The sequence below is a fragment of the Chlorocebus sabaeus genome, chromosome 20 (assembly GCF_047675955.1).
Source record: "Chlorocebus sabaeus isolate Y175 chromosome 20, mChlSab1.0.hap1, whole genome shotgun sequence".
In the NCBI taxonomy this organism is placed as follows: domain Eukaryota; kingdom Metazoa; phylum Chordata; class Mammalia; order Primates; family Cercopithecidae; genus Chlorocebus; species Chlorocebus sabaeus.
This window is the reverse complement of record NC_132923.1, coordinates 52881279-52908662: the sequence shown is the minus strand read 5'-3', so window position 1 is coordinate 52908662 and position 27384 is coordinate 52881279. Positions and strand designations below refer to the sequence as shown.

The following is a 27384-nucleotide window of genomic DNA, read 5'->3' as shown; positions in this document are numbered from 1 at the left end:
GCATGTAAAGAAATACATAGGAAGGATAAACACCAAGTCTGATACCTCTTGAGAGGAAAGAGGATGCAATAGGCAGTTCTACGGAGAGTGAGCACCTGTGTTCTTATGCAAAGAATGTAATTCTTAACATAAAGAATAAATATGCAATTATCATGGTTTAGGCATTTGAAATAAGAAGTAGAAATGAAATAACCACAATACTCTTGCTTGAATCATTATGTGTCTCTTTTTAAGTATCATCATATAAATCATACTGCTGAAACTTAGGTCTGATCCTGACTCATAAGCAATGTGAAGTAACTGAAGGACTCTAAGAGGAATAATATAATCCAGATTTATTTTTGATAGATTACACTGGCAGTTATTGTGGGGGCACTAGTGGAGACTGAGAGTCTTAAGAGGATGTTACAAAAGTCCAAGAGAGAGATGATAAGAGCTTGATCACAGATAAAAGCAACAGACATAAGGAGAAAGAACACTGCTATTGCAGTATTAGCAGAATAGCAGCAGGACTTGGTGACTGATAAGGAAAATGTAATCCTGGATGATTTTGCAGATCTAGCTTAAAGAGTTGGGTAGAAGATGGCACAATTCATCAAGAGAAGGTTTGCAGACAGAAGAGCCAATTCGAGGGGTGAGATTATTTCAGCTTTGTATTTGCAATAAGGGTGGATGAAAATAAACAGAAAATAAGACAATAGAATTAGTGCAGATAAGACATAAGGGAATCCTCTACTTTTATAGGTAAAATGGTTTAAATTAAACACAAAAATCCCTTCCAAAGCATAACTGCTCCTATTTCTGTCCTTTCTGCCAAGAAAGGACAATAGGTTTCAAAATGCACAGCTGCATGACTGGTATACAAATGACATCACCCAAACAACTCTCACAACAATAAAACATTGCCATCACTCATTGTGTGTACAAGTTGAAAGAGTATTTAGAGAAGCTACTTACTCCTTGAACATAGTAACTTTTGTCTCCCTTTCTCTGGCTGGGTCGATTACCCAAAGCTGGATCTGTCGTGTTCTAGACCTGAAAGAACCATTTGATCAACTACTTCTAAAAACCTGATAGGAGCCAAATATGATATTACATAAGAATAAACACAAGAATTATTTATTCATTCTAGTAACAATTAATCTTGACTTTGAGTGACAGTAGCTCCCACTAATGTACTTAATACTTATTTATTTTTCAAATTGGCTGTAGCCTATTCACAGAGCCTGGAACATAGGAGTTAAACTGCTGAGCTACCATATCAGGGAAATACAGTTCTCTAGAAGGTTTTTTGAATTTAAAATAATAAAATTTAAACTGTGCTAATTTCTAGCACAGTTAGAAATCAGACAAATTTGTCACAGTTTTCAAATCCCTCTAAATTAAATTTAATACCATAAAAATTAAGCCATGGTCCAAGAATTATGCAAAGTTGGGAAAAGCCATATGGAAAAAGGTAAATGTATAGTATGTGTAATTAGAGCAACCATACAAAATGTCTACTAAACTCTGAGGCCTGTCTCGTCTTTGGAATTTAGCCTATTGTGACATGAAAAAGCAGGGACTGATAAATGGGTAATGATAACACAGCATACCTTCAAGGCATTTTCTCTTATTAATATTTGTATTTCCAGTACCTAGGATAATGAAAAAGCAGAAAAGCTCACTCAATAAATGGTGAAATGAATAAAGTTCAAAGCAAATAACAGCTATAACTCGGTTATTAAAGTAACAGAAGACAAGGTTATTTCATAATGTATTCATCAAGCACTTAAGTAGGGTCAAAAGCCCCTTTGGGTATATTTCTCCTACAACATAATATTTCAGTTTTAAATAGTTTTCCAGTAGCCTAAAAAAAAAGTCTTACTTGCTTCCTATGAATAATATGTGATGTAATCAGTTAACTTTTGCATATCTCACTCACTTTTGTCAATCCATTTACCTCTCCCATTTCCTGACCCTGCAAAGAACTATACCAAACCTAAGAGAGTTGAACTTCATATCCTCAAAACACCCAACCTGTGCCTGACTACACAAAGACTTCTCTTGTTCTGAGCTGTGGAGTTGAAACTTAGGGTCTGTTAGACTTGTCTCTTGATATTTCAATAACTTTGATCACAAGGTTTAAAAGAGAGGGACTAGGGGAAGTAGAGAATTTCTAAAACAGCCAGTTCATTCTTTGCCAAAAAATGCACAATAGATATCAAAATGTGCAGCTGCTTAGTTGGTGAACAACTGACATCACCCGAATGTCATTTGATGCCAGCATTTATAGTTTTTAGTGTCCAAAACTTAACTCTTTAACTTCCCCTGAAAACCTGATATTCCTCTTATGTTCCATATCTTGGTAAAGGGTATCACTACATAGCCAAACATCAAAGAGATAGATACATCAGAATCATCTTTTAACTTTTCCTTGGACCTCTTACTTTGATACTTATTCAATGCACAGCTTATTGCTTATTTTATGGTTTGTATTAGTTTACTATTTATATTTCCATCTACTTTTGTGTCTTAAATCTTAAATATATAAAATTCATTGAATTCTTAAATAAACCTCGTATGGCATCCACATTAGTTAATAATTTAACAAGTAATGAACACAACTAGCTCCTTACCTAACAGCCATTCACTAGTGCTTCCTTACTAATAAAACACCTATTCCATTGTTATTATTAGGGGTAGCATTGTGCCTAACTAAATAACTACATTTCACAGACTTCCTTACAAGTATACATGACCTGGCCAATGAAGTGGAAGTGGAAGTTGTTGAGCAGGACTTCCCAGTAAAACACCTCTAAAGGGAAGGAGACAATCAGTGGACATTCATTTGCTTCTCTTCCTTCCAACCTGGAATGCAAATGTGATGGCAGGAGTTGCAGCAATCCAATGTGACATTGGTTATGCTCCATCAGTCCTGGACCACCTATCTCCAGAGAAAGTAAATCTCCATCTTGTTTAAGCCATTGTTATTTGAAATTTCTGTTACCAACAGCTAAATTCATCTCCTAATGGACAACGCTACTCTAATAAAAATTATTATTTTGTTTTCTAAAAAACATACATAGCCTAAACACCAAGTCAATGGCACAGTGACTTTGGACATTTATCATTTTTGTCATAGCCTGCTTTTACCTATTTTCTTGTAACCACGATCTGAATTTCCTCTAGTGAAGCACTACTTCCTCATTCTCAAAGCATATGCTTTGGGAGGAACTGATGCCAATCCCAGCTCCAAGGATGCATACATGACTTAGGACTAAACAATCATGGGATCCCATCCTCTTGACCATGGAATTGGTTCAGAGATGAATACAGGATCCAACTAATACCAGTGAGAATCAGGCCCAGTACTCATTTTCAGAATCTGGAAGAAGACAGGTTCTTTTGTGAGCTGTGTTTGAACCTGAGAGGATGCACTACCTGCAGTTGCTGGTCCCCATCCTGCCTCTACACATAGCCTGTGGATGAAGTCAACGTGAAGGAGGCAGAGCAGAAAGAGAGAGGGATAACAGATTCCTAAACTTTTCAGTAATACAAACTGAAAAAAAAAAAAAAAAAAACCATGTTTTCTGCTTAAACCAGGTTCCTATCCAAAACAAATAAGGAACTTAGATTCCATTTTTTATTTTAAAATAAAGAAAATTACTTCAAAATGTCCTTGCATAAAATGCCACAACTCACGTGAAATAAGAGATTTCCTTGCATGTTTCCTCCATGAGACAACTGACTGCTAGGTAGCAGTTTTTAAAGTGTCTTTTAATATACATATTCTCCAACCTCAAACACACAGCTTGGAGCACAGGAACTAAACTGCTGAGCTATCATATCAGGGGAATACAGTTCTCTAGAAGGTTTTTTAATTTAAAATAGTAAAATTGCAATTGTACTAATTTCTACAATCAGGCAGAATTTGTCACAGTTTTCAAATCCCACTACATTAAATTAAATCCCAGAAAAAATAAACTATGTTACAAGAATCATGCAAGTTTAAAAAATCCATATGGAAAAAAGCAAATGTACAGGCCTAGTACATAAAATGTTCTGTATACCTTCCCTTAGTTGTGTATATAACCAAAGATTTTAAGGAGGGAAGGAATAATAAGGCTATTTTGGTTTTAGATTATTAAACTAGCTGCAAAGTTAATTCATGAAATCACCTTTGGAAAGAAACAAAATACCAATAGACTTTACCTGAAGGCCCTCTCCAAAGAAAACTAATTAAATTCAACTATATTTTAATACGTTTAGCTCATTTTAAAATAAGAATCTTTTCCAAACCCCACTCCAAATCTTTAAAAACAGTGTATCTATCCGGCACCACAATCTTTGCCATGAAACCAGTCCTTTTATAGAAATGCAGAGGAAAAGAACTATTTTTGTCCTTCATTCTAACAAACAATCATGGAATGCAGAATAGAATTGGTGCCTGAAATTAACCAGTGCACAATAATATAATCTCTGTAGATACTCTCAAATGTGCAAATTTGGTTTTTCACTCATTCTTTCTTCTCTTGACCTCTACCTTCCCTTCTCACAGAGTAAACACTGTAGAAATGTTATCACCAATCTGTTTAATTATTGTTTCATTATTTTATTCTATATCTTGTTAAGGCAGTAAACGTGTTTTTAATACTCATCTTCTTATTGGGTGTTCTAGCAAGTAAAAAAAAGTATGTTGCCTGGCTTCAACACACACATTTTTCTTTCAGAGAAGCTCAGAACTTTTCTTTCAGAGAAGTTCAGAGCTTTGCAGCTTTCAGAGATTCACAGCTCCAAAACTACCTGAAATCTAATAATTCAACTAAAACATGCTGACAGTGATCATATCAATGATAAATACATTCAAGAATGACAGTTGACCCTAGGTATTGATAAAATTATACATGTAGCCATATACCCACAGCGTGCATCTCAGTTTTATAAACTGAATATTATACTAAATCAACAAAGCTGATTTTCAGTTATGCCTCATGGGATTTGAATTTACTGTTTTTTTAATCCTACCTAGAATTCAAAAGTATCCATATATACAAGTCTTACTAGAAAAAAAATGTGCATTCTTTAGAACAATCTTAATCAACAGACCACAAAATTCTATTTCTGCCTTGAACTGGCTTTGGTGAGCATGCCACGCTGCTGGAACTTATAGATTATTTTGAAACAGGTTCATCTATCTCTCCCCAGTCAATCTATTTTTTTAAAATAGACTTGCTTATATTAAGAACATTAAAAAGATGAATCTTACAACAATATTGATATGGTTTGGTTCTGTGTTCCCACCCCAAAACTCATCTCAAATTTTTTTTATTATTATACTTTATGTTCTAGGGTACATGTGCACAACGTGCAGGCTTCTTACATATGTACACATGTGCCATGTTGGTGTGCTGCACCCATTAACTCATCATTTATATTAGGTATATCTCCTAATGCTATCCCTCCCCCCTACCCCCACCCCACAACAGGCCCTGGTGTGTGATGTTCCCCTTCCTGTGTCGAAGTGTTCTCATTGTTCAATTCCCAGCTATCAGTGAGAACATGCGGTGTTTGCTTTTCTGTTCTTGCAATAGTTTGCTGAGAACGATGGTTTCCAGCTGCATCCATGTCCCTACCAAGGACATGAACTCATTCTTTTTTATGGCTGCATAGTATTTCATGGTGTGTATGTGTCACATTTTCTTAATCCAGTCTGTCATTGATGGACATTTGGATAGGTAATACCATTCAGGACATAGGCATGGGCAAGGACTGCATGTCTAACAAACCAAATACAATGGCAACAAAAGCTAAAATTGACAAATGGGATCTAATTAAACTAAAGAGCTTCTGCACAGCAAAAGAAACTATCGTCAGAGTGAACAGGCAACCTACAGAATGGGAGAAAATTTTTGCAATCTACTTATCTGACAAAGGGCTAATATCCAGAACCTACAAAGAACTCAAACAAATTTACAAGAAAAAAACAACCCCATCAAAAAGTGGGCAAAGGAAATGAACAGACACTTCTCAAAAGGAGACATTTATGCAGCCAACAGACACATGAAAAAAATGCTCATCATCACTTACCATCAGAAAAATGCAAATCAAAACCACAATGAGATACCATCTCACACCAGTTACAATGGCAATCATTAAGAAGTCAGGAAACAACAGGTGCTGGAGAGGATGTGGAGAAATAGGAACACTTGTACACTGTTGGTGGGACTGTAAACTAGTTCAACCATTGTGGAAGACAGTGTGGCGATTCCTCAAGGATCTAGAACTAGAAATACCATTTGACCCAGCCATCCCATCCAACCCTTTGGTATATACCCAAAGGATTATAAATCACGCTGCTATAAAGACACATGCACACGTATGTTTATTGCAGCACTATTCACAATAGCAAAGACTTGGAATCATCTCAAATTTTGATCCCCATAATCCCCAAGTGTCAAGGGAGGGACCTGGTGGGAGGTGACTGTATCATGGGGGCAGTTTCTCCACACTGTTCTTGTGATAGTGAGTGAGTTCTCATGAAATCTGATGGTTTTATAAGTGTTTAAAGTTCCTCCTTTGTTCTTCTGTCTCTTCTGCCGCCTTGCAAAGAAGGTGCCTGCTTCCCTTTCCACCATGATTGCAAGTTTCCCGAGGCCTCCTGAGCCATGCAGAACTGTGAGTCAGTTAAACCTCCTTTGTTTATAAATTACTCAGTCTTGGGTAGGATCCTTATAGCAGTGTGAAAATAGGCTAAAACTTGGTATTATAATACTTGGTATGCAATTTTAAATGCTCTCCCTAAATACAGTATTGTTGTTTGCTTTAAGGGATTATTTAAATATTTCATTTGAATATCTTCTTTAAACAACTAAAATATAAGCTTCTTGAAGGGAATACACAATGCATACATTCTGCATTCTCTACAGCGCAGGTATTGTGCTCTGCACTTTTAAGTCCCCAATTATTATTTATTTAAATAATTAAATATTTCAAACTCTTCTTTCTCATCAGTAGATCTGACTTCTACATTTTGACCACATCCCCAAAGATCTTAGAGTCTGACAACTGAAACTTTCCACCTGCTATTAAGTAGGTACTAATTGGTGAGAATGCTAAGATCATTTAGGAAGCTCAAAATGATGTCTATGGCAAATCAAGATTTGCTATCACATGATTAAGATTATGAATAAAGGTAAATTCATTGTGATGATTAATGTTATGTGTCAACTTGGCTAGGCCACAGTACTCAGATATTTGTTCAAATACTAGTCTGGATGTTGCTTTGAAGATACTTTGTAGATGAAATTAACATTTAAATCAGTAAACTTTGACAAAAGCAGATGACTCTCCATAAATAATGTGGGTAGGATTATTATCTCATCCAATCTGTTAAGAGAAAGCAGACTGAAGTCCCCCAAAAAAAGAGAGAATTCTGCCTCACACTGTCTTTTGGCTCAAGCTGCAACATCAGCTCTTCCTTGGGCCTCTAGGCTGCTAGACTACTCTGCAGATTTTTAACTTGCCAGCCTCTACAATTGCATGAGCCAATTCCTCTCTGCCACCCTCCTCCCTCCCTCTGTCTCTCTCTGTCTGTCTTCCCCCAACCCCTCTCCATCTATATAATTGATTCTATTTCTATGAATAACCCCGACTAATACATTCATTATTCCATAGGATCAGCTACATTTCATGAAACTACAAACCTGATTAAAATACTCTATGAGGCAAGAAGGTTCTGGAGAAAATGATAAACCAACCTAAATATAACCACAGCCTAAACTAAGGATGCCAGATCATTATGAAAAGAAGGAAATGGATAAAGACAGTTGTATAAAGAATAATTTACAGTATTTATCTCTAGAATTAAGGAAATGGGTAGAAAATAGAGATTGTCTATAATCACCATCATATTTCTGGTTCTATCCACACTGGTTTTTTTTTAACATTTAAAAACCTCTAAAATTGTGATTATCTTATAATCACTGTCTAGTGGTTAGTCCTGACACCATTATCACTGCTGTACATACACATCAAAATTGGCAGAATCCACGTCAGAAGCTGAAAGAAAAACCCAGAAAACAGTGAACCACTCTTTTAAGAAATGTGGCATCAACTCTCAATGGCCAGAGAATGATGTTGTGTGGAAAAACATAGATAATGAGGGCTGAATCAAGAAGAGGTTCAGAGGAGTCTGTCTTCTAATGTGAAGAAGTTTACAGAATGTCTTAATGAATTTATTTTACTTAAATTTTCTCTCTTTTGTATGGATGAAAGTGATGCAATATTTTTATACTACCTTTAAAGGGTTCTTTCAACAGTATAAAATAAAATTGTACTATTAAGAAAGCCCTGTTGCATAGTTGAATTTGCAGAGGTTTTTTTTAAGTAAATAAAATAATAGTATGTCCTGTAACAAATAGGATCTTAGATGTGATTTTTAAATGCTTTTTTAAAGCAGTTAATTGGCTATCAAAATTTCTACAGTACAAGAAAATTTCTAAAGAAAACAACAACCACCTTTTGCCAACTATGCCAACAGTTCTCAAACTTGAATGTGCACCAGAATCTCCTGGAGAGTATCACTAGATCCCATCCCCGACTTCTGGTTCAAGGCAGCACAATTCATTCAGACCTCATCTTTGGTCAGGGCTGAGAATCTTCACGTGCTTAGACTGGGAAGGATTAGTTCGGGGGGAAAGGGCTGAACCTGCAGGAGGAGGACACAGTGTCTGCAGCTGCACTATGGTAGGGGATGCAGTGACTGACTCAGGAATGAGCTATTTCCAAATCCAGTTCTAACATCAACAATCTGCATGGTAACTGCACAAGGCACTAAGGTTCCCAATTATTAACCTGAAAAAAGAGAAAATGGAACTAAGACCCCTTTTCACTCTAATATTCTAAAATCTTTGGCCACAGAAAAATAGCATAATTTAGTTGTTCATATTCTACATAGGTTTTCTAACTCAAGCCTTCACTCAAAATATAACTTTTAACATTCCAGTTAAAACTGGATCCAAAATGGTAAAATTTCCAAAACGCTGGAATGAGGAGTTCAGCAACTCTTCTCAAAAAACAATGATAAAACAGCAAAAAAAAAAAAAAAAAGTCAAGAATAATCATTTCATGACCCTGGAAAATGACCAAAGGCATACAAGAAAGGAAGACACTTTTATTCAAGAAAAACTACTGAACCTAGGGTAAGAACAGTCTGGATGGCATTTTAACCTGGAGCTGTTCCCACACATCACCACCCTCCAGCTCCATTGGTGCAGTAGTTCTACCAGAGCTGGCAAGGTATGAAAACCAGCAACTTTGCTGTGGGAGGAGACTGACTTAATTTGGAGCAAAGTGTGAAAAGGACCATACCAATGGGCTTATAAAAAACAGTAACCAACTCAGTGGCAAATAACAGTGGACGGCCAATACCACATCTGCCTGTTGTTGTGATACTGGGCCATAATATTATTGCACAAAAGAAAATGGAGTCATGAGTACCAGCTCTCCATCTCACCTAATCCCAAAATGAGGTTGCCTGCCATCTTTTCTGCTCTCCTTATTCATAACCTCAATTACTGACCCACCAAGAAGATAAGAACTGCACCATGGGAAACAAAGGCAAACAGATTATATCTAAATTCATGTTTTGAGTAGAGACATTACTTTGGCTAACTAGAAGTATATTTACCTTCTGATTCTGACTTGGGTTCTAGTTAGATGAAACTAAAACAGCTAAATTCCAAACTGAAGAGGTTTAATTACAAAGAATAATAGAAAAAAAAATGTGTTGGAAGACTCAAAGTCACCTAGGATACTGGCCTGGAAAACTGTCATTTCTCTTGGTCTCTCTTAACGTTGAGACTAGGAAACTGAGGTATCTTTCTCAACTCATGAGTTTCTCATTATTTTCCTACACGGAGCCCTCATCTTATACTGTCAAAGAAAAATGAGAAGCTGACTTCATGATCTAAATCTATATTATTGTCAAAGAGAATTTTCCTTCACCAAAGGTGGTGGTAAGTTGTAAGGATATCAATAATAAGCATTAAAGTTGTTTAGAGAAGTCTCCCTGTCCTTTATTTAACTTTATTATCTTTTATTTAAAAGTTTTGACAATTTAATCTTAATGACAAGAATAAGGAGTTAAAGATAAATATATTTATTTCAATATAAAATTGAAATTTCAATAAATATAATTTAAATATATAAATATATATTGAATTTGCTTTAATTTCAATATAAAATTGAAATAAATTCCATGTTCTCAGAATGAGAACATTCTTACTTATCAAAGTGGGAAATAAGAAAAATATACACAAAAATGTAATTTTCTCTTGAATACAGAAATGTCTTCTGAACATAGTAGGTACTCCATAAGTATTTCCTAAATAAGATTAATAGTTTTAAATAATAGTTGCAAAAAACTATTCAATTTTATTTACAGTTATTTTCTCGAACATAGATATTACTAGCAATGTGTCAAGAACACCATTTGACGATATTCAATGTCAGTATTTTGTGGTTACATTACTTTTCTCAAGTTTACTTTTGAATGCAGGTACACTAGAATAGGCTACTCATAATGGACAATGGTATTGTTGTTTACTCTCTCAATTACATTGATTCAAATCAGTGTTACATTATTAAACTTAAAATGTTATTTACAACTAATATCTCATATATCACAAAATTAAATATCACTTTTGTATATATAAATCATCACTTTAAGAAGAACTCACTGACTTTAGTATTATTAAATTACAAAACTGAGAATAAATCACTCAAGTCAAAGTCAAAGCAATTTATTAATCTACTTCTTTGAAGGTGGCCTATAATGTTTGTCTCTCTAGCCCATCACTAAAGGGGAACACTCTGGAAAACAACTAGAAAGTACAGCAAAATCCTAAATTATACAAAGTGTTTACGCTCTTGATTTGGTCATTCCACTTAGGAATTAATCCTGATAAAATTGTCTAAAATGTTGAAGCATATCTGTGAGGAAGAATGTATGTCAAGCCATTATTAATAATACCTGTAACTGAAAACAACCTAAATGTATCCAATAATTACATAAATTATGACATAGCCAAACAATGGATAATTAAATGGTCATTAAAATTGAAAATGAAGAGCTTTCACTGATATGGGAAGATGTAATTATTTGAACAAGGATAAGAATGATCCATAATAAATGAAATGATATGTATTTTACCATGAATGAATGAATGATAAAGTTGAAGATTTGCTTTAATTTACTAAGCCTAAACAAATATGCCTAAATTGGGATATTATATTCACTGTCTACCTGCTTCACATGTCACAATTTATTTTTTGAAAATTCAGGATATTGTAAAGCAATGATGAAAAGAATCAATTATGAATCATACACCACAATAAATTTTACTATACATTTTGTGTATATTTTAGTACTTAGAATATTTGCTAAACTACTTCTGAGGTTAATACTTCTAGAGTATATCAACTAACTGATTCCAGATTCCAGGAATTCAAGCCAAGACTGAGATCATTATGTGAAAATAGCTAGCAGTGAAGTTACAGTACAGGTTATATTTGTATGAGGTGCTATTCACACCCAAATGAGAGAAAATTAGGAACATACAGTACATACTGAATTCATTTAAAATATTTTCCCTTTAGAAATGAACGGAAAGAAAGCCCACAGACAAAATCCTAGAATATTTTTTTCCTAATCAGTGTGGAAGCAGTTGGTTTTTCAAGTTCTGATTTCAATTTGGACATGTCAGGTTTGAGATATCACCAGCATGTCCAAGCAGAAAGTCCAAGAAGTACTTGAAAATCAAAAGATAATTGCTAATTGAGGAAATAAGATGTAGTTTTTCTTCTGTCTATCTTTTAATTGAGGGTGTTATCCAAGAGGTCTGTCTTAGTTTGAGGTCCCCAGAAATAAACCTTGATATGAGTATTCACATAAAAGTAGTTTATTTTGGGAAGTGCTGGAAATACTGGTAGGGAAGCAGGGAAGCAAAACAGAGTAGGAAAAGCAGCCAATAAAGAGTGTATGATAATGACAGCTTCATGGTGGGTGGCAAGAGCTTAATCCCCTAGGAAAGTCAGGGAACCAGTGTAAAACACACAGCTTCAGAGTTAACCCAACCAGGGTCAACCAGCAGTTGAAGGCTGCTGTGGGTGTCAGGGTGAGTATTAACTTCAAGGCAATTCCTCCTCTTCTGGAAGGGGGAAGGGAGTGCAGGGAGGAAGACTGGAAAAGCAAAGACCTGCAGACTCAAGGCTCCCAGAAAAGCCTTCAAGCAAAGAAATGCAGATACTGACATACCATTGGAAATACAGCAAAATGAAGTAATATACAAGGGATATGGGCAGGACATTGAAGGCATCTACTCAACACTTATCCCTAAATCATATTATTTGTGCCCAAGACTTCAATCATTTACCTGATGATGGACCCATTGAGATGTGGCCTTTAAATTCAACCAACACACCCTGCCACGCTCCAACTATTATATAAACACATATTAAGTATTAGCACTGATTCTCAGCAAGGCCTGGGATCTAGTTTCTATGTGGAGGATTTAGGAATTACAACCCGTTTGGTGGATGTAATTAAATGCCTTGATATGGCACAGTAAGTACGCTATAGTTGATTATATTGTTCACTTGTTGTACTTGCATAGTAGGTATTCCATATTTACTTAGTTTTTTTGGAGTGATTTTGATAGAGTTGTTGGTGAATGCTCCATACATGGTTCGGATCTCCAGGATGCTGCTCGGTTTCCTATTGCTGGAATCTTTCACTCACTGTTAACTCTACTGCACTTGCTGGAGTTTGCTAGGCTCTTGGTTCTGTACTCCATCATTGATCACTTTTGAACCCAGTAGTTTTGCAGGCCATTCAGACTTACCTTCTAGTTCTTGGCACATAATTCTTGGTTCTCCTTGCTTCTAATGTTTTGATGCCTCTGTTATCTCTAGAAATAAACTCCCCACTTCAGTCTGCCTGTCCTGTAAAAACAGTCCTAGCCATCTTAATAATAGAATGTCAGACAAAGAAGAATATTGGGAAGAAGGGATTTAGATCATCTATCTCCAGTTCCTAACTATTTTCAGAGCCTAGGGTCAAATATTTTTCATATTGATTTATTTAAATATTTAATTTTTAAGAGTGGTTTTAAATTCACAGAAAAATTAAGAGGAAGGTACAGAGATTTCCTCTGTACCCTTCCCTGTCACACACACATATACCCTCCCCCATTATCAACATCCACCACCAGAGTGATACATTTTTAACAACTGACAAACCTACACTGATATATCATAATTACTGATAGAGTTTACACAGGGTTCACTCAGTGTTGTACATTCTGTGGGTTTGGACCAATGTATCCATCATTATAATATAACAAAAGATTATTTTCAGTGCCTTAAAAATTCTTCGTGCTCTGTCTGTTCATCCCTCCCAATTCCCTCCCAACCCCTGGCAACCACTGATCTTTTTCCTATCTCCACAGTTTTGTCTTTTCTAGAATGTCATACGGTTGGAATCATACAATATGTAGCCTTATCAGATTGCTTTCTTTCACATAGTAATACGCATTTAAGGTTCCATGTCTTTCTATGACTTAATAGCTCATTTATTTTCAGTGCTGGATAATATTCCGTTGTCTGGATATATCCATTCATCTGCTGACGTACATCTTGGTTGCTTCCAGGTTTTGGCAATTATGAAGAAAGCTGCTATAAACATCCATATGCACGTTTGGGGTAGACATAAGTTTTCGACTCCTCTGGGTAAATACCAAGGAATGTGATAGCTCGATCACACGGTACAAACTGCTAAACTGTCTTCCAAAGTATCTGTGCCATTTTGCATTCCTGCCAGCACTGAATGAGAGCTCTTGTTTCTCCATATCCTCATCAGTACTTGGTGTTGTGAGTGTTTTGGATTTCGGCCATTCCAAGAGGTACATAGTGGCATCTCATTCTTGTTTTAACTTTCATTTCCCTAATGACATAGATGTGGAGCTCTTTTTATATGCTTATTGCCATCTCTATATATCTTCTTTAGTGTGATGTCTGTTAAGGTCTTTGGCCCATTGTTTGAGTTGTTTGTTTTCTTACTGTTGAGTTTTAAGAGTTCTTTGTACATTCTGGATAATAGTCCTTTGTCAGATGTGTCTTTTGCAAATATTTTCTCCCAGTATATGGCTTGTCTTCTCATTCTCTTGACATTGTTTTTCACAGAATGTAAGCTTTTAATTTTAATGAAGTCCAGCTTATAAATTATTTCTTTCATGGATCATCCTTTGGTGTTAAAGTTAAAAAGTCATTGCCATACCCATGATCATCTAAGTTTTCTCCTACATTATTTTCCCGGAATTTTATACTTTTGCATTGTACATTTAGCTCTATGGTCTGTTTTGAGTTAATTTTTGTGAAGTGTGTAAAGTCTGTGTATAAATTCATCTTTTTGCATGTGATGTCTAGTTGTTCCAGCACGATTTGTTGAAAAGATATGTTTACTCCATTGTATTGCCTTTGCATCACTGTCAAAGATCAGTTCACTATATTTATGTAGTTCTATTTCCAAGCTCTCTGTTTTGTCCTATTGATCTATTTGTCTATTCTTTTGCCAATACCATACTGTTTTCATTGTTGTAGTTTATAGTAAGTCTTAAAGTTGGGTAGTGTCAGTCCTCCAACTTTGTTCTTCTCTTTCAATATTGTGTTGGCTCTTCTGGATCTCTTGCCTTTCCATAAAAATTTTAGAATCAGTTTGTCAATATCCACAAAATAAATTGCTGAAATTTTGGAAATGCAATGAATCCATAGATCAAGTTGAGAATAATGGAGATCTTGACAATGTTGAGCCTTCCTATAATTGAACTTGTAATATATCTCCATTTATTTAGTTCTTCTTTGATTTTGTTCATCAGAGTTTTTGTAGTTTTCCTCATATAGATCTTGTACATATTCTGCATGACTTCGTTTTTACGAGGTTAAAAAGCAGGCAAGACTAAATCTAAAGTTACAGAAGTTAGAATAAAGGTTACCTCTGGACAGGATTAGGCTGGATCCTGAAGATTTTTGCAGTTCACTCTACATGTTTTACCTCAAATTTTTGTACTAACTCATTTACATTTAAGAGCGCAGGCATCCTACAAATGTTTTAATAACTGAATAGGTCAAAAGAAAAAACACAAAAGAAAAAGTAAATCAACAGGCATTTCACCTAAACAAAACTGATGTAGCAATTTATAAATCCATTTCATGGACATGGGAAAAATGTTATTTGAATGTATACTAAGTATTAGGAACACATATATCTATGAAAAAAATGAATGCTTTTTCATTGCCATTATAGAAGCTGTCATTGAAAACTAGGAAGCAAACCAAAGACTACAACAAAATTAGTAAATTCGTATTTAAGTACAAAGAAAATGAATAGGTTATATATTAAAATAAATCATTCTTTTAAATGTTCTTTTTAAAGTCATTATTATGAAAAAAATCATTGGAAAATAATCACAATAAATAAATTTTCTAAGACCAAAATCCAAAAGAATAACAATTAACAAAAAGTATACCAGCAGACTACTAAAAGTATCTACTTAATACAATGAAAAATATGGATCTTGTTAATAAACATATAAGTTATTGTCTTCATGCCATTAAGCCTAACAGATTGGGGTGTCAAGTGAATTATAATATGGCAGATGCTATTTGTTGGTTAATGTTTACTTTTTGGTACTACATAGAAAACATATTAGACATTATCTACTACATCAATATATCTCTGCTAAAATTAGTACTGTTACATGTTTTTATCTTTGTCAAATAGACCTATTTATCTTTGAAGTATTTATCTTTGTCAAATTGACCTATTATATCTACCCATAACTCATTATCTAAGGTTTAAATTTTCAATCTAAAAATTTTTTTAAGTTTTTCAGTCTCTATTCTGGAAGCCAATTCCATAATTTGCTGAAATAATTACATATGTAACTTAGCTCCTGATGATAAAAAATAACCATTTTCCTCTCTAATGAGCAGCGCTCTCTCTTTTTATCTCAGCCATATGCTAATTCATTACTTGACAGAATAACAAGGTACACATTTTCTACATGATATGAAAAGTACTCTGCACAGTGCCTATTACATAGTGAGCATTATAAAAATGCTAGCTATACATGAGTTGATATTTATTCAAGGGGACAAGACATGTATCAAATATCTACCATGTTACATACATTGCACTATAGGCTTTACAAACAGGCATTTCAATACAGACTGCACAAAAGGAGCTTTAAGAAATACTGATAACTGGCTCCCAGCCCCAGACTTTCTAAGCTAATGGGTCTGGATTTGTTAAAGCTCCTCAAGTGATTTAAATTTGCAGTCAAGTTTGAAACCCACTGTTTAAACAGATGTGTTATTTCATTTAGTCCTCACAGGTTGCTTTATTAGTTCCATTTTACAGATGAGAAAACTGAGACTCAAAGGGGTTCGGTAACTTGTCAAAGCCTTAGGTCTGTTGGATTCTCAAAACCTTTGTAAACAGATGTGTTATTTCATTTAGTCCTCACAGATTGCTTTATTAGTTCCATTTTACATATGAGAAAACTGAGACTCAAAGGGGTTCAGTAACTTGTCAAAGACTCAGGTCTGTTTGATTTTCAAAACCTTTGTGCCATAGCATGTCGCTTTTTGAACGGCAAATATGCCAGTCATCAGTCTGTTTCCAACCATCTTGAAACCCTGCTGAGGAAGAGCCAAATAGTTACTCTGCAAATCTGCATATTTCAAAGGGGACTCCCATATATTCTAATGTTCTTTTTACTACAGATGTAGTAAAAATGTAGTATTCTAATGTACTTTCTACTACAGATTTTTGTTTGTTTCCGTTTCATTTTTAAATACAGACCATAACCTATAGAAGATCATGAAATCAATTTGGTGAGTCTCAATAAGCATTTTATTTGAAATAACAATATAATATATGAATATATTACAGTGCCAGACTGCACAGCATGTAGTAAGAAATGTATTAACTCTAAGTACTGTGTCCTAAAATTTTGTCTGTGTGTGTGTGTGTGTGTATGTATGTGTGTCTGTGTGTGTGTATGCGTACTATGCCAAGAAGTAAACTGTATTTCTTACCATGGATTGCAACCAAAATAAGTCTGAAAGATATTCGAACTAGAGATAAAAATCACAAGATAAAAAGACAATCCAGAAATGTCATTCATTTTCTAACTTACATATACTTACCTGTGTTTTTATCTTATCTTGGAACGTCTTCCTTCTGTAGCCATCATCAACCTAGCCTGGCTGTCCCCTCCCCTCCTTCTCTACAAGGTAGAATTAACTGTCCTTCAGTGTATTACTAATCTTATAAACTCATTATATCATATATTTTAAAGTGTTTGCTTCAAATTTTTTATTGGAAAGGGTAGTATCTCTCATTCTGAGCAATACAAACAAAACACAGGGTTTGATACAAAATGGAGTTTAGTTTTTTTCACTAGGTACAGCAGCTCTTCAGTATTCATGAAATGTTTGTGATACGAAATATAAATTATTAATAAGGAACTGCATCTTTCCTCTTTTTAAATAATTGCAAATTCCCACTAGAGTTACTTTAAGAGCTGGGTGATCCATGCCTAGTCCCAACAATATTCTTCTCTGCAAAGATGACATCAAAGAAAAAGGAAGACAAACTTTGAAAGTAGCTTTACTGGATTAGCCGATGTTGTTTTATACCAGCCTATTCTCTTACCCATTTCAATACTAAACAGACCATCCCATTTCCTGATTCCCTACTTGCTTTTAATTCCACAGACATTATTGAACACTGAAATAAAATACAGTAAATCAGTTGTGGCTTGCTTCCATTTCATGAATGGTAATGGAAAAAAATTTTTACAAAAATGTTAATCAAAAGAAAACAACCACTGATTCTCTCTTAACACTGACATAACTCCATTAAACTCTTTTTATTACCTATGTTCATCTATATAAAGTCATTTTTTGTGTCTTTCCCATTTCTTAACTTTATTGAAATACTGGGACTTTTGATTATTCAAAAAATATTTATTTAAAAATAAACAGTATATATACATATGTATATATCTTTAATACCTTATATTGCTGATGAGGCAAAAGTTCTGTATTATCACAGTGATCTGAATAATTAAGACATTTGATATCATCGACTGTGTCTAGTAAATACTAGTTAGTATGTAAACAATACATAAATTTAAATAACACAGAACTAAAATTTACTTAGCATTAGAAGAAAGTAATTTCAAATTAGAGTAGGATAGAAATGAGAACTAAACTTTGGAGAATTCCAGAAAGCATATACACTGCTCCATAAAAATCTATTTTACGAATCCAGGTGAAACAATTCTGCCAGTCTTTCTGGAAAGCTAACCTTCAAAATTTCTAGTTACAAGTTTATGCAATCTTAAAACGTGGAGGGAAAAAAAAATCACATACCATTTTTTTTGTTTCAAATTTTGGGCCTAAATCAAATGACTTTATGATGTTTTACTTTATGCAGCCTGACTTAACACTATGGATCCAGTTATTAGAGTCAAAAGCCAGCCATGAGTTGACTGGCAGACAACATCTCTAATTCATCTCAGGAAGAGACGGCCTGCAGCATCCACAATTCTGATGATGTCCAAAGTAGGTAAAGAATTGGTCATATTCCAAGTATTTCCCCTTGGAACACAAACAGAAGGGCTAGAGGTGGAAAAAACTAGTAGCATGCTACTATTTAAATTTTAATTTAAATTTAGCTCTTTTTGGTCAGAAAAAGGGGTGTAGTGGGGGTAGTATAAAAGCATTAATTTGAAAAGTCATATTGTGACTGCAAGATCAGACAATGTAGGTATGGTTTGAGAATAAAACAGCGTTTTCCTTATTTGTTTAATGTTATTAACAAGAGTTATGTGACTATTTCATCTAAATATTTAGTTTGTGCTTTAGTATAATTCTCTCTGGGTAGCCTATAACAAAACAATGAATTTCCTATTTTCCTCATTTTAGTCCATTAGGTTTTTTAATAAGAATTTCTTTTAATTTTTAATTTTGGTGGGTACAAAGTGATATACATATTTATGGGATAAAAATTAGGTTTTATGTATCATCTATCTCACCTACCAAATGTAAAACTAAACATCATAGAGTTAAAATAATAATTCATCCATTATGGAACCTGAGGCAGCTGCTTAAGTAGACCATCAGGATAAAAATGATGCAGACACCAGTCAGAAAGGGAGATTGAGTTACAAATGTGCCCCAGGGAATATATGAACTGATGAAGCTTTTCTTTCTCAGCTTCCCAATCCTTTTTAGCTAGCTCATCACAAACAGATGAGAAATCACTAATTAGAGGAAACATCCTAACCAAGGGACCCTTAAGCAGAACCCTATCCAAAGCTCCAATGAGACAGATAAATTATAGCCTCTTTAAAAGAGAAAGAATTATTCATTTTAATCATCCTCTAGAATGGCATACTAGAGATTTTACATATTGAAAAGAACGATCTTTGTCAAACATCATAGTCATCTAGTTTTCCTCTGAGAAACTACAAATCTGAACCACGAAAGGATGATTTAAAATAGGTGGCAAAAATTATTAATATTTTAGTATCTTTATAACTGATTTTTATAACTCATTTATTAAAAATTAGTTTAAATAAGAATTAAATCAGAAGCTTTTCAATAAAGGAAGAGGTACTTTGGCACATGGAAAAGGAGAAGTAAATGAGAATGACAGCAGAGCATATAGTTAAAACCCTGAAATTCTAGTCTAGCAATGATTAAAATGGAAATGTCTAATATAAAAGACATTTGACTGTTATCAAATTAGTCGCTTACAATTTCAAAATACTTATGGAGCCTACGATAAATAAACTTGACTGAACTGATTCTTATTCATTAATTCAACACATACTAAAAGTACCTGACGGCCTAAAAGGCTTATGACCATGACTCCTCCCATTGAATTAGTTTGGACAGGAAGGATCTAGGCCCTTCTCTTGTGAGCTCTCAGAAGCAGAGAGAACATGCTTAGCTTCAGCAGCCCACAAATGTAATCACCCAACATTACACAACCACTTCACAAAGACCATGGTATTGCAGTAACGAAAGTTTAACAGGAGGCCAGCCACACAGAAGACAGAGCTATCACTCAAATCAGTCTCTCTGAGGCCTCAGAGATTAGGGTTTTTCAAGAATAGTTTAGTGGGCAAGGGGCTAGAGAATGGGGAATGTTGATAGGCTGGGGATGAAATCATAGGGGTGTGGAAAATGTTCCTTGTGTGCTGAGTCTGCTTCTGGGTGGAGGCCACAGGACCAGCTGAATCAGGAGTCGAGGGTCCAGGTCACCCAACAGTCAGAAATGCAGAAGTCTGAAAAACATCTCAAAAGGCCAATCTTAGGTTCTACAATATGGATTTTAGAGAAATAATTAGGTAAGTCACAAATCTTATATCCAGATCAATGGCTGGTTGTTGTTTAACTACACCTACATTTTAGCACAATGCAGGCCCCTCTCATAATCCTAACATTGTGGTATTCATTGGTTTTAAAAAAGCAGGTTAATTTGGGAAAGAACTATTATCATCCTTGCTTTAAGGTTAAACTATAAACTAAATTCCATCCAAAATTAGCTTGGCCTACACCTAGGAATGACCAAAGACAGCTTGGAAGTTAGAAGCAAAACGGAGTCAACTGTGTCAGAGTTCTCCTACTGTCATAATTTTGCAAAGGGGCTTCACAAACACCACAGTGAATCTAAGCATTCTTGGGGTAATCCTCAGAAGGCTTTTAATGGTGTGAAAAATGTATGGGGCTTGCAGGACTTGCTTATGGCAAATTTTCAAGGGATTACCAATGAAAACAAAATCAACTCTAATAAAGACTCAAAAGATTTTTAAAAATCAAATATACGTCATGTTCTTCTGATAGCTGACTTTAAAAGACCACTAAGGAATCAAGCCAATCTTCTGGAATGCTTGTGCAATTACTACAAATTAACACTTCTGTTCAATGAAAACATATATGCAGAGGCTAGGGCTTAATTCATCTTTTAATGAGTGAGAATTTACCAAATCCCAACAATTTTGGCTTCTCTTTCCCTTGACAGACTTCACTGATGGTTAAAAGAATATTCTAGAAGAAAAATTTTGGTCTGAAGAAAAAAAAAATTACACTTCCCTCCAGTAAAAGTGGAGGTGGTAGTCTTGCCTATTATATTTGTGCATAAGACTGCTGGCTGAGATAGGCATTTGGAGCAACATTGAATGTGGCTAGAGTACAGAGAGGCACAATCATAGCTCACTCCCACATTGAACTCCTGGACTCAAGGGATCCTCCCACTTCAACCTCCCAAGTAGCTGGGACTACAGACGCACACCACCACCCCTGGCTAATTTTTAATTTTTTTTCTGTAGAACAGGATCTTGCCATCTTGGCCAGGCTTGTCCCTTTCAAGTGCTGAAAGAAAATAACTGTTAATCCCATTTCCTGTATCTGGCCAAACTATCACTCAGGAAAGAGGAGTGAAAAAAGACATTCTGGACAAAGGAAAACTAAGAAAATTTGATACTAACAGATGTCCCATGAAAGAATGGCTTCAGAAAACTCTCTTAACACAAAGAAAATGATAACAAAAGAAATCTGAGATCTTCAGACAGGAAAGATAATAATAGAAACGGGAAAAATACAAGTATACATAACAGATTATCACTAACATGCAATTCGTTCATAATATTTTATGGAAAAAGCAACCATCTGTTCTGGTACTCAAAGTATGTATAGGAAATACTTTAAACAATTATAATTAAAAAGAAGAGAGGGTAAAAGGACCGAAATGGAAGTAAAGTCTTCTATACTTAATTCAAAGTTGAAAAATGTAAGAAGTAGGCTATGATAAACAACATATGCATAAAGCAATACTAAGGGCAACCACTAAGAAAAATAGTAATAATACCTAGGCCAACCACTAAGAAAACTATATGTTTTAAAAAAGCTATATGTTTTAAAAACTTATAAATACATCAAAATGCAAGTCTAAAAATTATCCAAGTAATCCACAGAAAGTCAAGAAAAAGAAATAGAGAAATGAGAAAGAAAGGAAATAAAAAACAAGAGGAAAAAAGCAGACTTGATATATCAATAATTACTTCACACATAAATGTTACGCTCTTCTTCTTACAGAAGAGAGATTGGCACTGTAAATTTTAAAATGCAACCCAACTATATGATATCTATAAAAACTTCTTTTCATACATAATGAAATGTGTAGACTGAAGGTAAAAATAAGGAAAAAGATATATCATGCAAGTATTTATTTTTAAAAAGCAGAAGTGGCTATATCAATACCAGATAAAATAAATTTCAAAGTAAAAAAAATCACTAGCGCCAAGGAGGGCTACTGCAAAATTATAAAAAGCTCAATCCACCAAGAAGATATAACAATAATAGATGTATATTTATTATACAAGAGGGCTTCAAAATACACAAGGCAAAAACTAATAGATCTGAAAAGTTTAAAAATCAACAAAGGTAGCTGGAGATTTCAATACCCCATTCTCAGAAATTAATAGAATTACTAAATTAAAAATCAGCAAGGATACAGGAAAACTGAGCAATACCATCAACTGTAGGCTATGATTGACATTAGACATTCTACTCAACAATTTCTCAAGTGCCCATAGAGCACTCACCAAGATGCACCATCTCACGGTTCATAAAACATGTCTTAGCATATTTAAAAGAATTTAAACCATACAGAGTATGTTATCTGGCTAAATTGAATTAAACTAGAAACCATTAACAGAAACAGCAGCAAAATCTTCAAATGCTTGGAATTAAACAATACATTTCTAAATAGTCCATGAATCATATTTTTTTGAAACCACATAGAACTGAGTAAAAGTAAAAAAAACATAACAGAATCTGTCAAATGCAGCTAAAGCCCAGCTGAGAGGGAAATTTGACACCTAAATGCTTACATTAGAAAAGAGAAACACGCTCAAGTTAATAATCTAAGTTCCTATTTCAAGTAATCACAAGAGGAAGAAAAAAAAATCCATAGTAGACAGAAAAAAATTATATAAATATAAGAAATAAATGAAACTGAAAACAGGAAAACAATAGGGAAAATAAATGAAACCAAAAAAACGAGTCTTCACTAGCATTTCTTTTTTTTTTTTTTTTTTTTTAATTTATTTATTATTATTAAACTTCAAGTTGTAGGGTACATGTGCACAATGTGCAGGTTTGCTACATATGTATACTTGTGCCATGTTGGTGTGCTGCACCCATCAACTCGTCATTTACATCAGGTATAACTCCCAATGCAATCCCTCCCCCCTCCCCCCTCCCCATGATAGGCCCCGGTGTGTGATGTTCCCCTTCCCGAGTCCAAGTGATCTCATTGTTCAGTTCCCACCTACGAGTGAGAACATGCGGTGTTTGGTTTTCTGTTCTTGTGATAGTTTGCTAAGAATGATGGTTTCCAGCTGCATCCATGTCCCTACAAAGGACACAAACTCATCCTTTTTTATGGCTGCATAGTATTCCATGGTGTATATGTGCCACATTTTCTTAATCCAATCTGTCACTGATGGACCTTTGGGTTGATTCCAAGTCTTTGCTATTGTGAATAGTGCTGCAATAAACATACGTGTGCATGTGTCCTTATAGCAGCATAATTTATAATCCTTTGGGTATATACCCAGTAATGGGATGGCTGGGTCATATGGTACATCTAGTTCTAGATCCTTGAGGAATCGCCATACTGTTTTCCATAATGGTTGAACTAGTTTACAATCCCACCAACAGTGTAAAAGTGTTCCTATTTCTCCACATCCTCTCCAGCACCTGTTGTTTCCTGACTTTTTAATGATCGCCATTCTAACTGGTGTGAGATGGTATCTCATTGTGGTTTTGATTTGCATTTCTCTGATGGCCAGTGATGATGAGCATTTTTTCATGTGTCTGTTGGCTGTATGAATGTCTTCTTTTGAGAAATGTCTGTTCATATCCTTTGCCCACTTTTGGATGGGGTTGTTTGTTTTTTTCTTGTAAATTTGTTTGAGTTCTTTGTAGGTTCTGGATATTAGCCCTTTGTCAGATGAGTAGATTGCAAAAATTTTCTCCCATTCTGTAGGTTGCCTGCTCACTCTGATGGTAGTTTCTTTTGCTGTGCAGAAGCTCTTTAGTTTGATGAGATCCCATTTGTCAATTTTGGCTTTTGCTGCTGTTGCTTTTGGTGTTTTAGACATGAAGTCTTTGCCCATGCCTATGTCCTGAATGGTTCTACCTGGTTCAACATTCGCAAATCAATAAACATAATCCAGCATATAAACAGAACCAAAGACAAGAACCACATCATTATCTCAATAGATGCAGAAAAGGCTTTTGACAAAATTCAACAGCCCTTCATGCTAAAAACGCTCAATAAATTCGGTATTGATGGAACGTACCTCAAAATAATAAGAGCTATTTATGACAAACCCACAGCCAATATCATAATGAATGGGCAAAAACTGGAAAAATTCCCTTTGAAAACTGGCACAAGACAGGGATGCCCTCTCTCACCACTCCTATTCAACATAGTGTTGGAAGTTCTGGCTAGGGCAATCAGGCAAGAGAAAGAAATCAAGGGGATTCAGTTAGGAAAAGAAGAAGTCAAATTGTCCCTGTTTGCAGACGACATGATTGTATATTTAGAAAACCCCATTGTCTCAGCCCAAAATCTCCTTAAGCTGATCAGCAACTTCAGCAAAGTCTCAGGATACAAAATTAATGTGCAAAAATCACAAGCATTCTTATACACCAGTGACAGTCAAACAGAGAGCCAAATCAGGAATGAACTTCCATTCACAATTGCTTCAAAGAGAATAAAATACCTAGGAATCCAACTTACAAGGGATGTAAAGGACCTCTTCAAGGAGAACTACAAACCACTGCTCAGTGAAATCAAAGAGGACACAAACAAATGGAAGAACATACCATGCTCATGGATAGGAAGAATCAATATCGTGAAAATGGCCATACTGCCCAAGGTAATTTATAGATTCAATGCCATCCCCATCAAGCTACCAATGAGCTTCTTCACAGAATTGGAAAAAACTGCTTTAAAGTTCATATGGAACCAAAAAAGAGCCCGCATCTCCAAGACAATCCTAAGTCAAAAGAACAAAGCTGGAGGCATCACGCTACCTGACTTCAAACTATACTACAAGGCTACAGTAACCAAAACAGCATGGTACTGGTACCAAAACAGAGATATAGACCAATGGAACAGAACAGAGTCCTCAGAAATAATACCACACATCTACAGCCATCTGATCTTTGACAAACCTGAGAGAAACAAGAAATGGGGAAAGGATTCCCTATTTAATAAATGGTGCTGGGAAAACTGGCTAGCCATAAGTAGAAAGCTGAAACTGGATCCTTTCCTTACTCCTTATACGAAAATTAATTCAAGATGGATTAGAGACTTAAATGTTCACTAGCATTTCTATACACCAATATTGTTCTAGCTGATAGCCAAATCAACACCACAATCCCATTTACAACAGCCACACACACAAATAAAATGAAATATGTACAAATATATCTAGCAAATGAACTGAAAGATCGCTAGAGGGAGAACTATAAAACACTGCTGAAAGAAATCAGAGATAACACAAAAATGGAAAAATATTCCATGCCCATGGGTTGAAAGAATCAGAATCATTTAAATGGCCACACTGCCCAAAGCAACTTATAGATTTAATGCTATTCCTATCAAAATACCAATGTCATTTTTCACAGAAGTAGAAAAAACTATTTGAAAATTCACATAGAACCAAAAAAGAGCCCTGATAGCCCAAACAAACAATCCTAAGCAAAAAGGACAAAGCTGGAGGCATCACATTACCAGACTTCAAACTGTACGAGGCTACAGTAAACAAAATAGCATGGTAATGGTAGAAAAACAAATCCTTAGACCAATGGAACAGAATAGATAACATAGAAATAAAGCCGCATAGCAACACCTCTCTGATCTTTGACAAAGTCGACAAAAATAAGCAATAAGGGGCCAGGCATGGTGACTCATACCTGTAATCCCAGCACTTTGGGAGGCCAAGGCAGGTGGATCACCTGAGGTCAGGAGTTCAAGACCAGCCTGGGCAACATGGTGAAACACCATCTCTACTAAAAATACAAAACGTAACTGGGCATGGTGGCGCACACTGTAATCCCAGCTACTTGAGAGGTTGAGGCACAAGAATCGCTTGAACCCAGGAGGCGGAGGCTGCAGTGAGCCAAGATTGCGCCACTGCACTGCAGCCTGGTGACAGAGCGAGACCCTGTCTCAAAAAAATAAAATAAATAAGCAATAAGAAAAAGACTCCCTATTCAATAAATGACAGTGGGATAACTGGCTAGCCACGTGCAGAAGCAAGAAACTGGACAACTACCTCTCACCACAAGCAAAAATTAACTCAAGATGTATTAAAGATTTAAATGCAAACCCTCAAACTATAAAAATCCCAGAAGAAAACCTAGGAAATACACTTCCTAGCAAACACTGGCTTTGACGAAGAATTTATGGCTAAGCCCCCAAATGCAACTGCAACAATAACAAAAATTGCCAAGGGGGATCTCATCAAACTAAAGAGCTTTTGTACAGCAAAAGAAACTATCAACAGAGTAAACAGACAACCTACAGAATGGGAAAAAATATTTGCAAACCATGTATCTGACAAAGCTATAATATCCAGAATCTGAAAGGAACTTAAATAGCTGAGAAATCAAAAAACAAATAACTTTGTTAAAAAATGGGCAAAAGGCTGCGTGCAGTGGCCCACACCTGTAATCTCAGCAATTTGTAAGGCCAAGGCAGGAGGATAGCTTGAGCCCAGAGTTTGAGACCAGCCAGGGAAATACAGTGAGACTTCATCTCTACAAAATATAAACAAAATTAGCTGAGTGTGGTGGTGTGAACCTTTAGTCCTAGCTACTCAGGAGGCTGAGATGGGAGGACTGCTTCAGCCCACGAGTCAAGGCTGCAATGAGCCAAGATTGTGCCACTACACTCCACCCTGGGTGACAGAGTGAGACCCTGTCCTCCCCCCAAAAAATGGGCAAAAGACATGAACAGACACTTCTCAAAAGAAGACTGACAAGTGGCCAACAAACATGAAAAAATGCTCAACATCACTAATGATCAGAGAAATGCAAACCAAAACCACAATGAGATACCATCTCGCATCAGTCAGAATGGCAACTAACAATAAGTCAAAAACCAACGGATGCCAGCAAGGCTGCAGAGAAAAGAGAACCCTTATACACTGCTGGTGGGAAGGTAAATTAGTTCAGCTACTGTGGAAG

General features: G+C 35.4%; 1 protein-coding gene across 3 annotated transcripts in view; it reads right to left on the bottom strand.

Annotated features, from left to right (window-relative positions):
- The window catches only part of TTLL7 (tubulin tyrosine ligase like 7), a 141023-nt gene that overhangs the window by 99862 nt on the left and 13777 nt on the right, over positions 1–27384 (bottom strand). Inside the window, exon 1 of one of the 3 annotated variants that reach the window (XM_038002240.2) lies at positions 958–1037. The exons of the other annotated variants lie outside the window; for them this stretch is intronic. The gene's annotated coding sequence lies outside the window, so the exon portion shown is untranslated. Of the gene's footprint in view, positions 1–957; positions 1038–27384 lie in introns of those variants that run through there. 3 annotated transcript variants of the gene reach the window in all.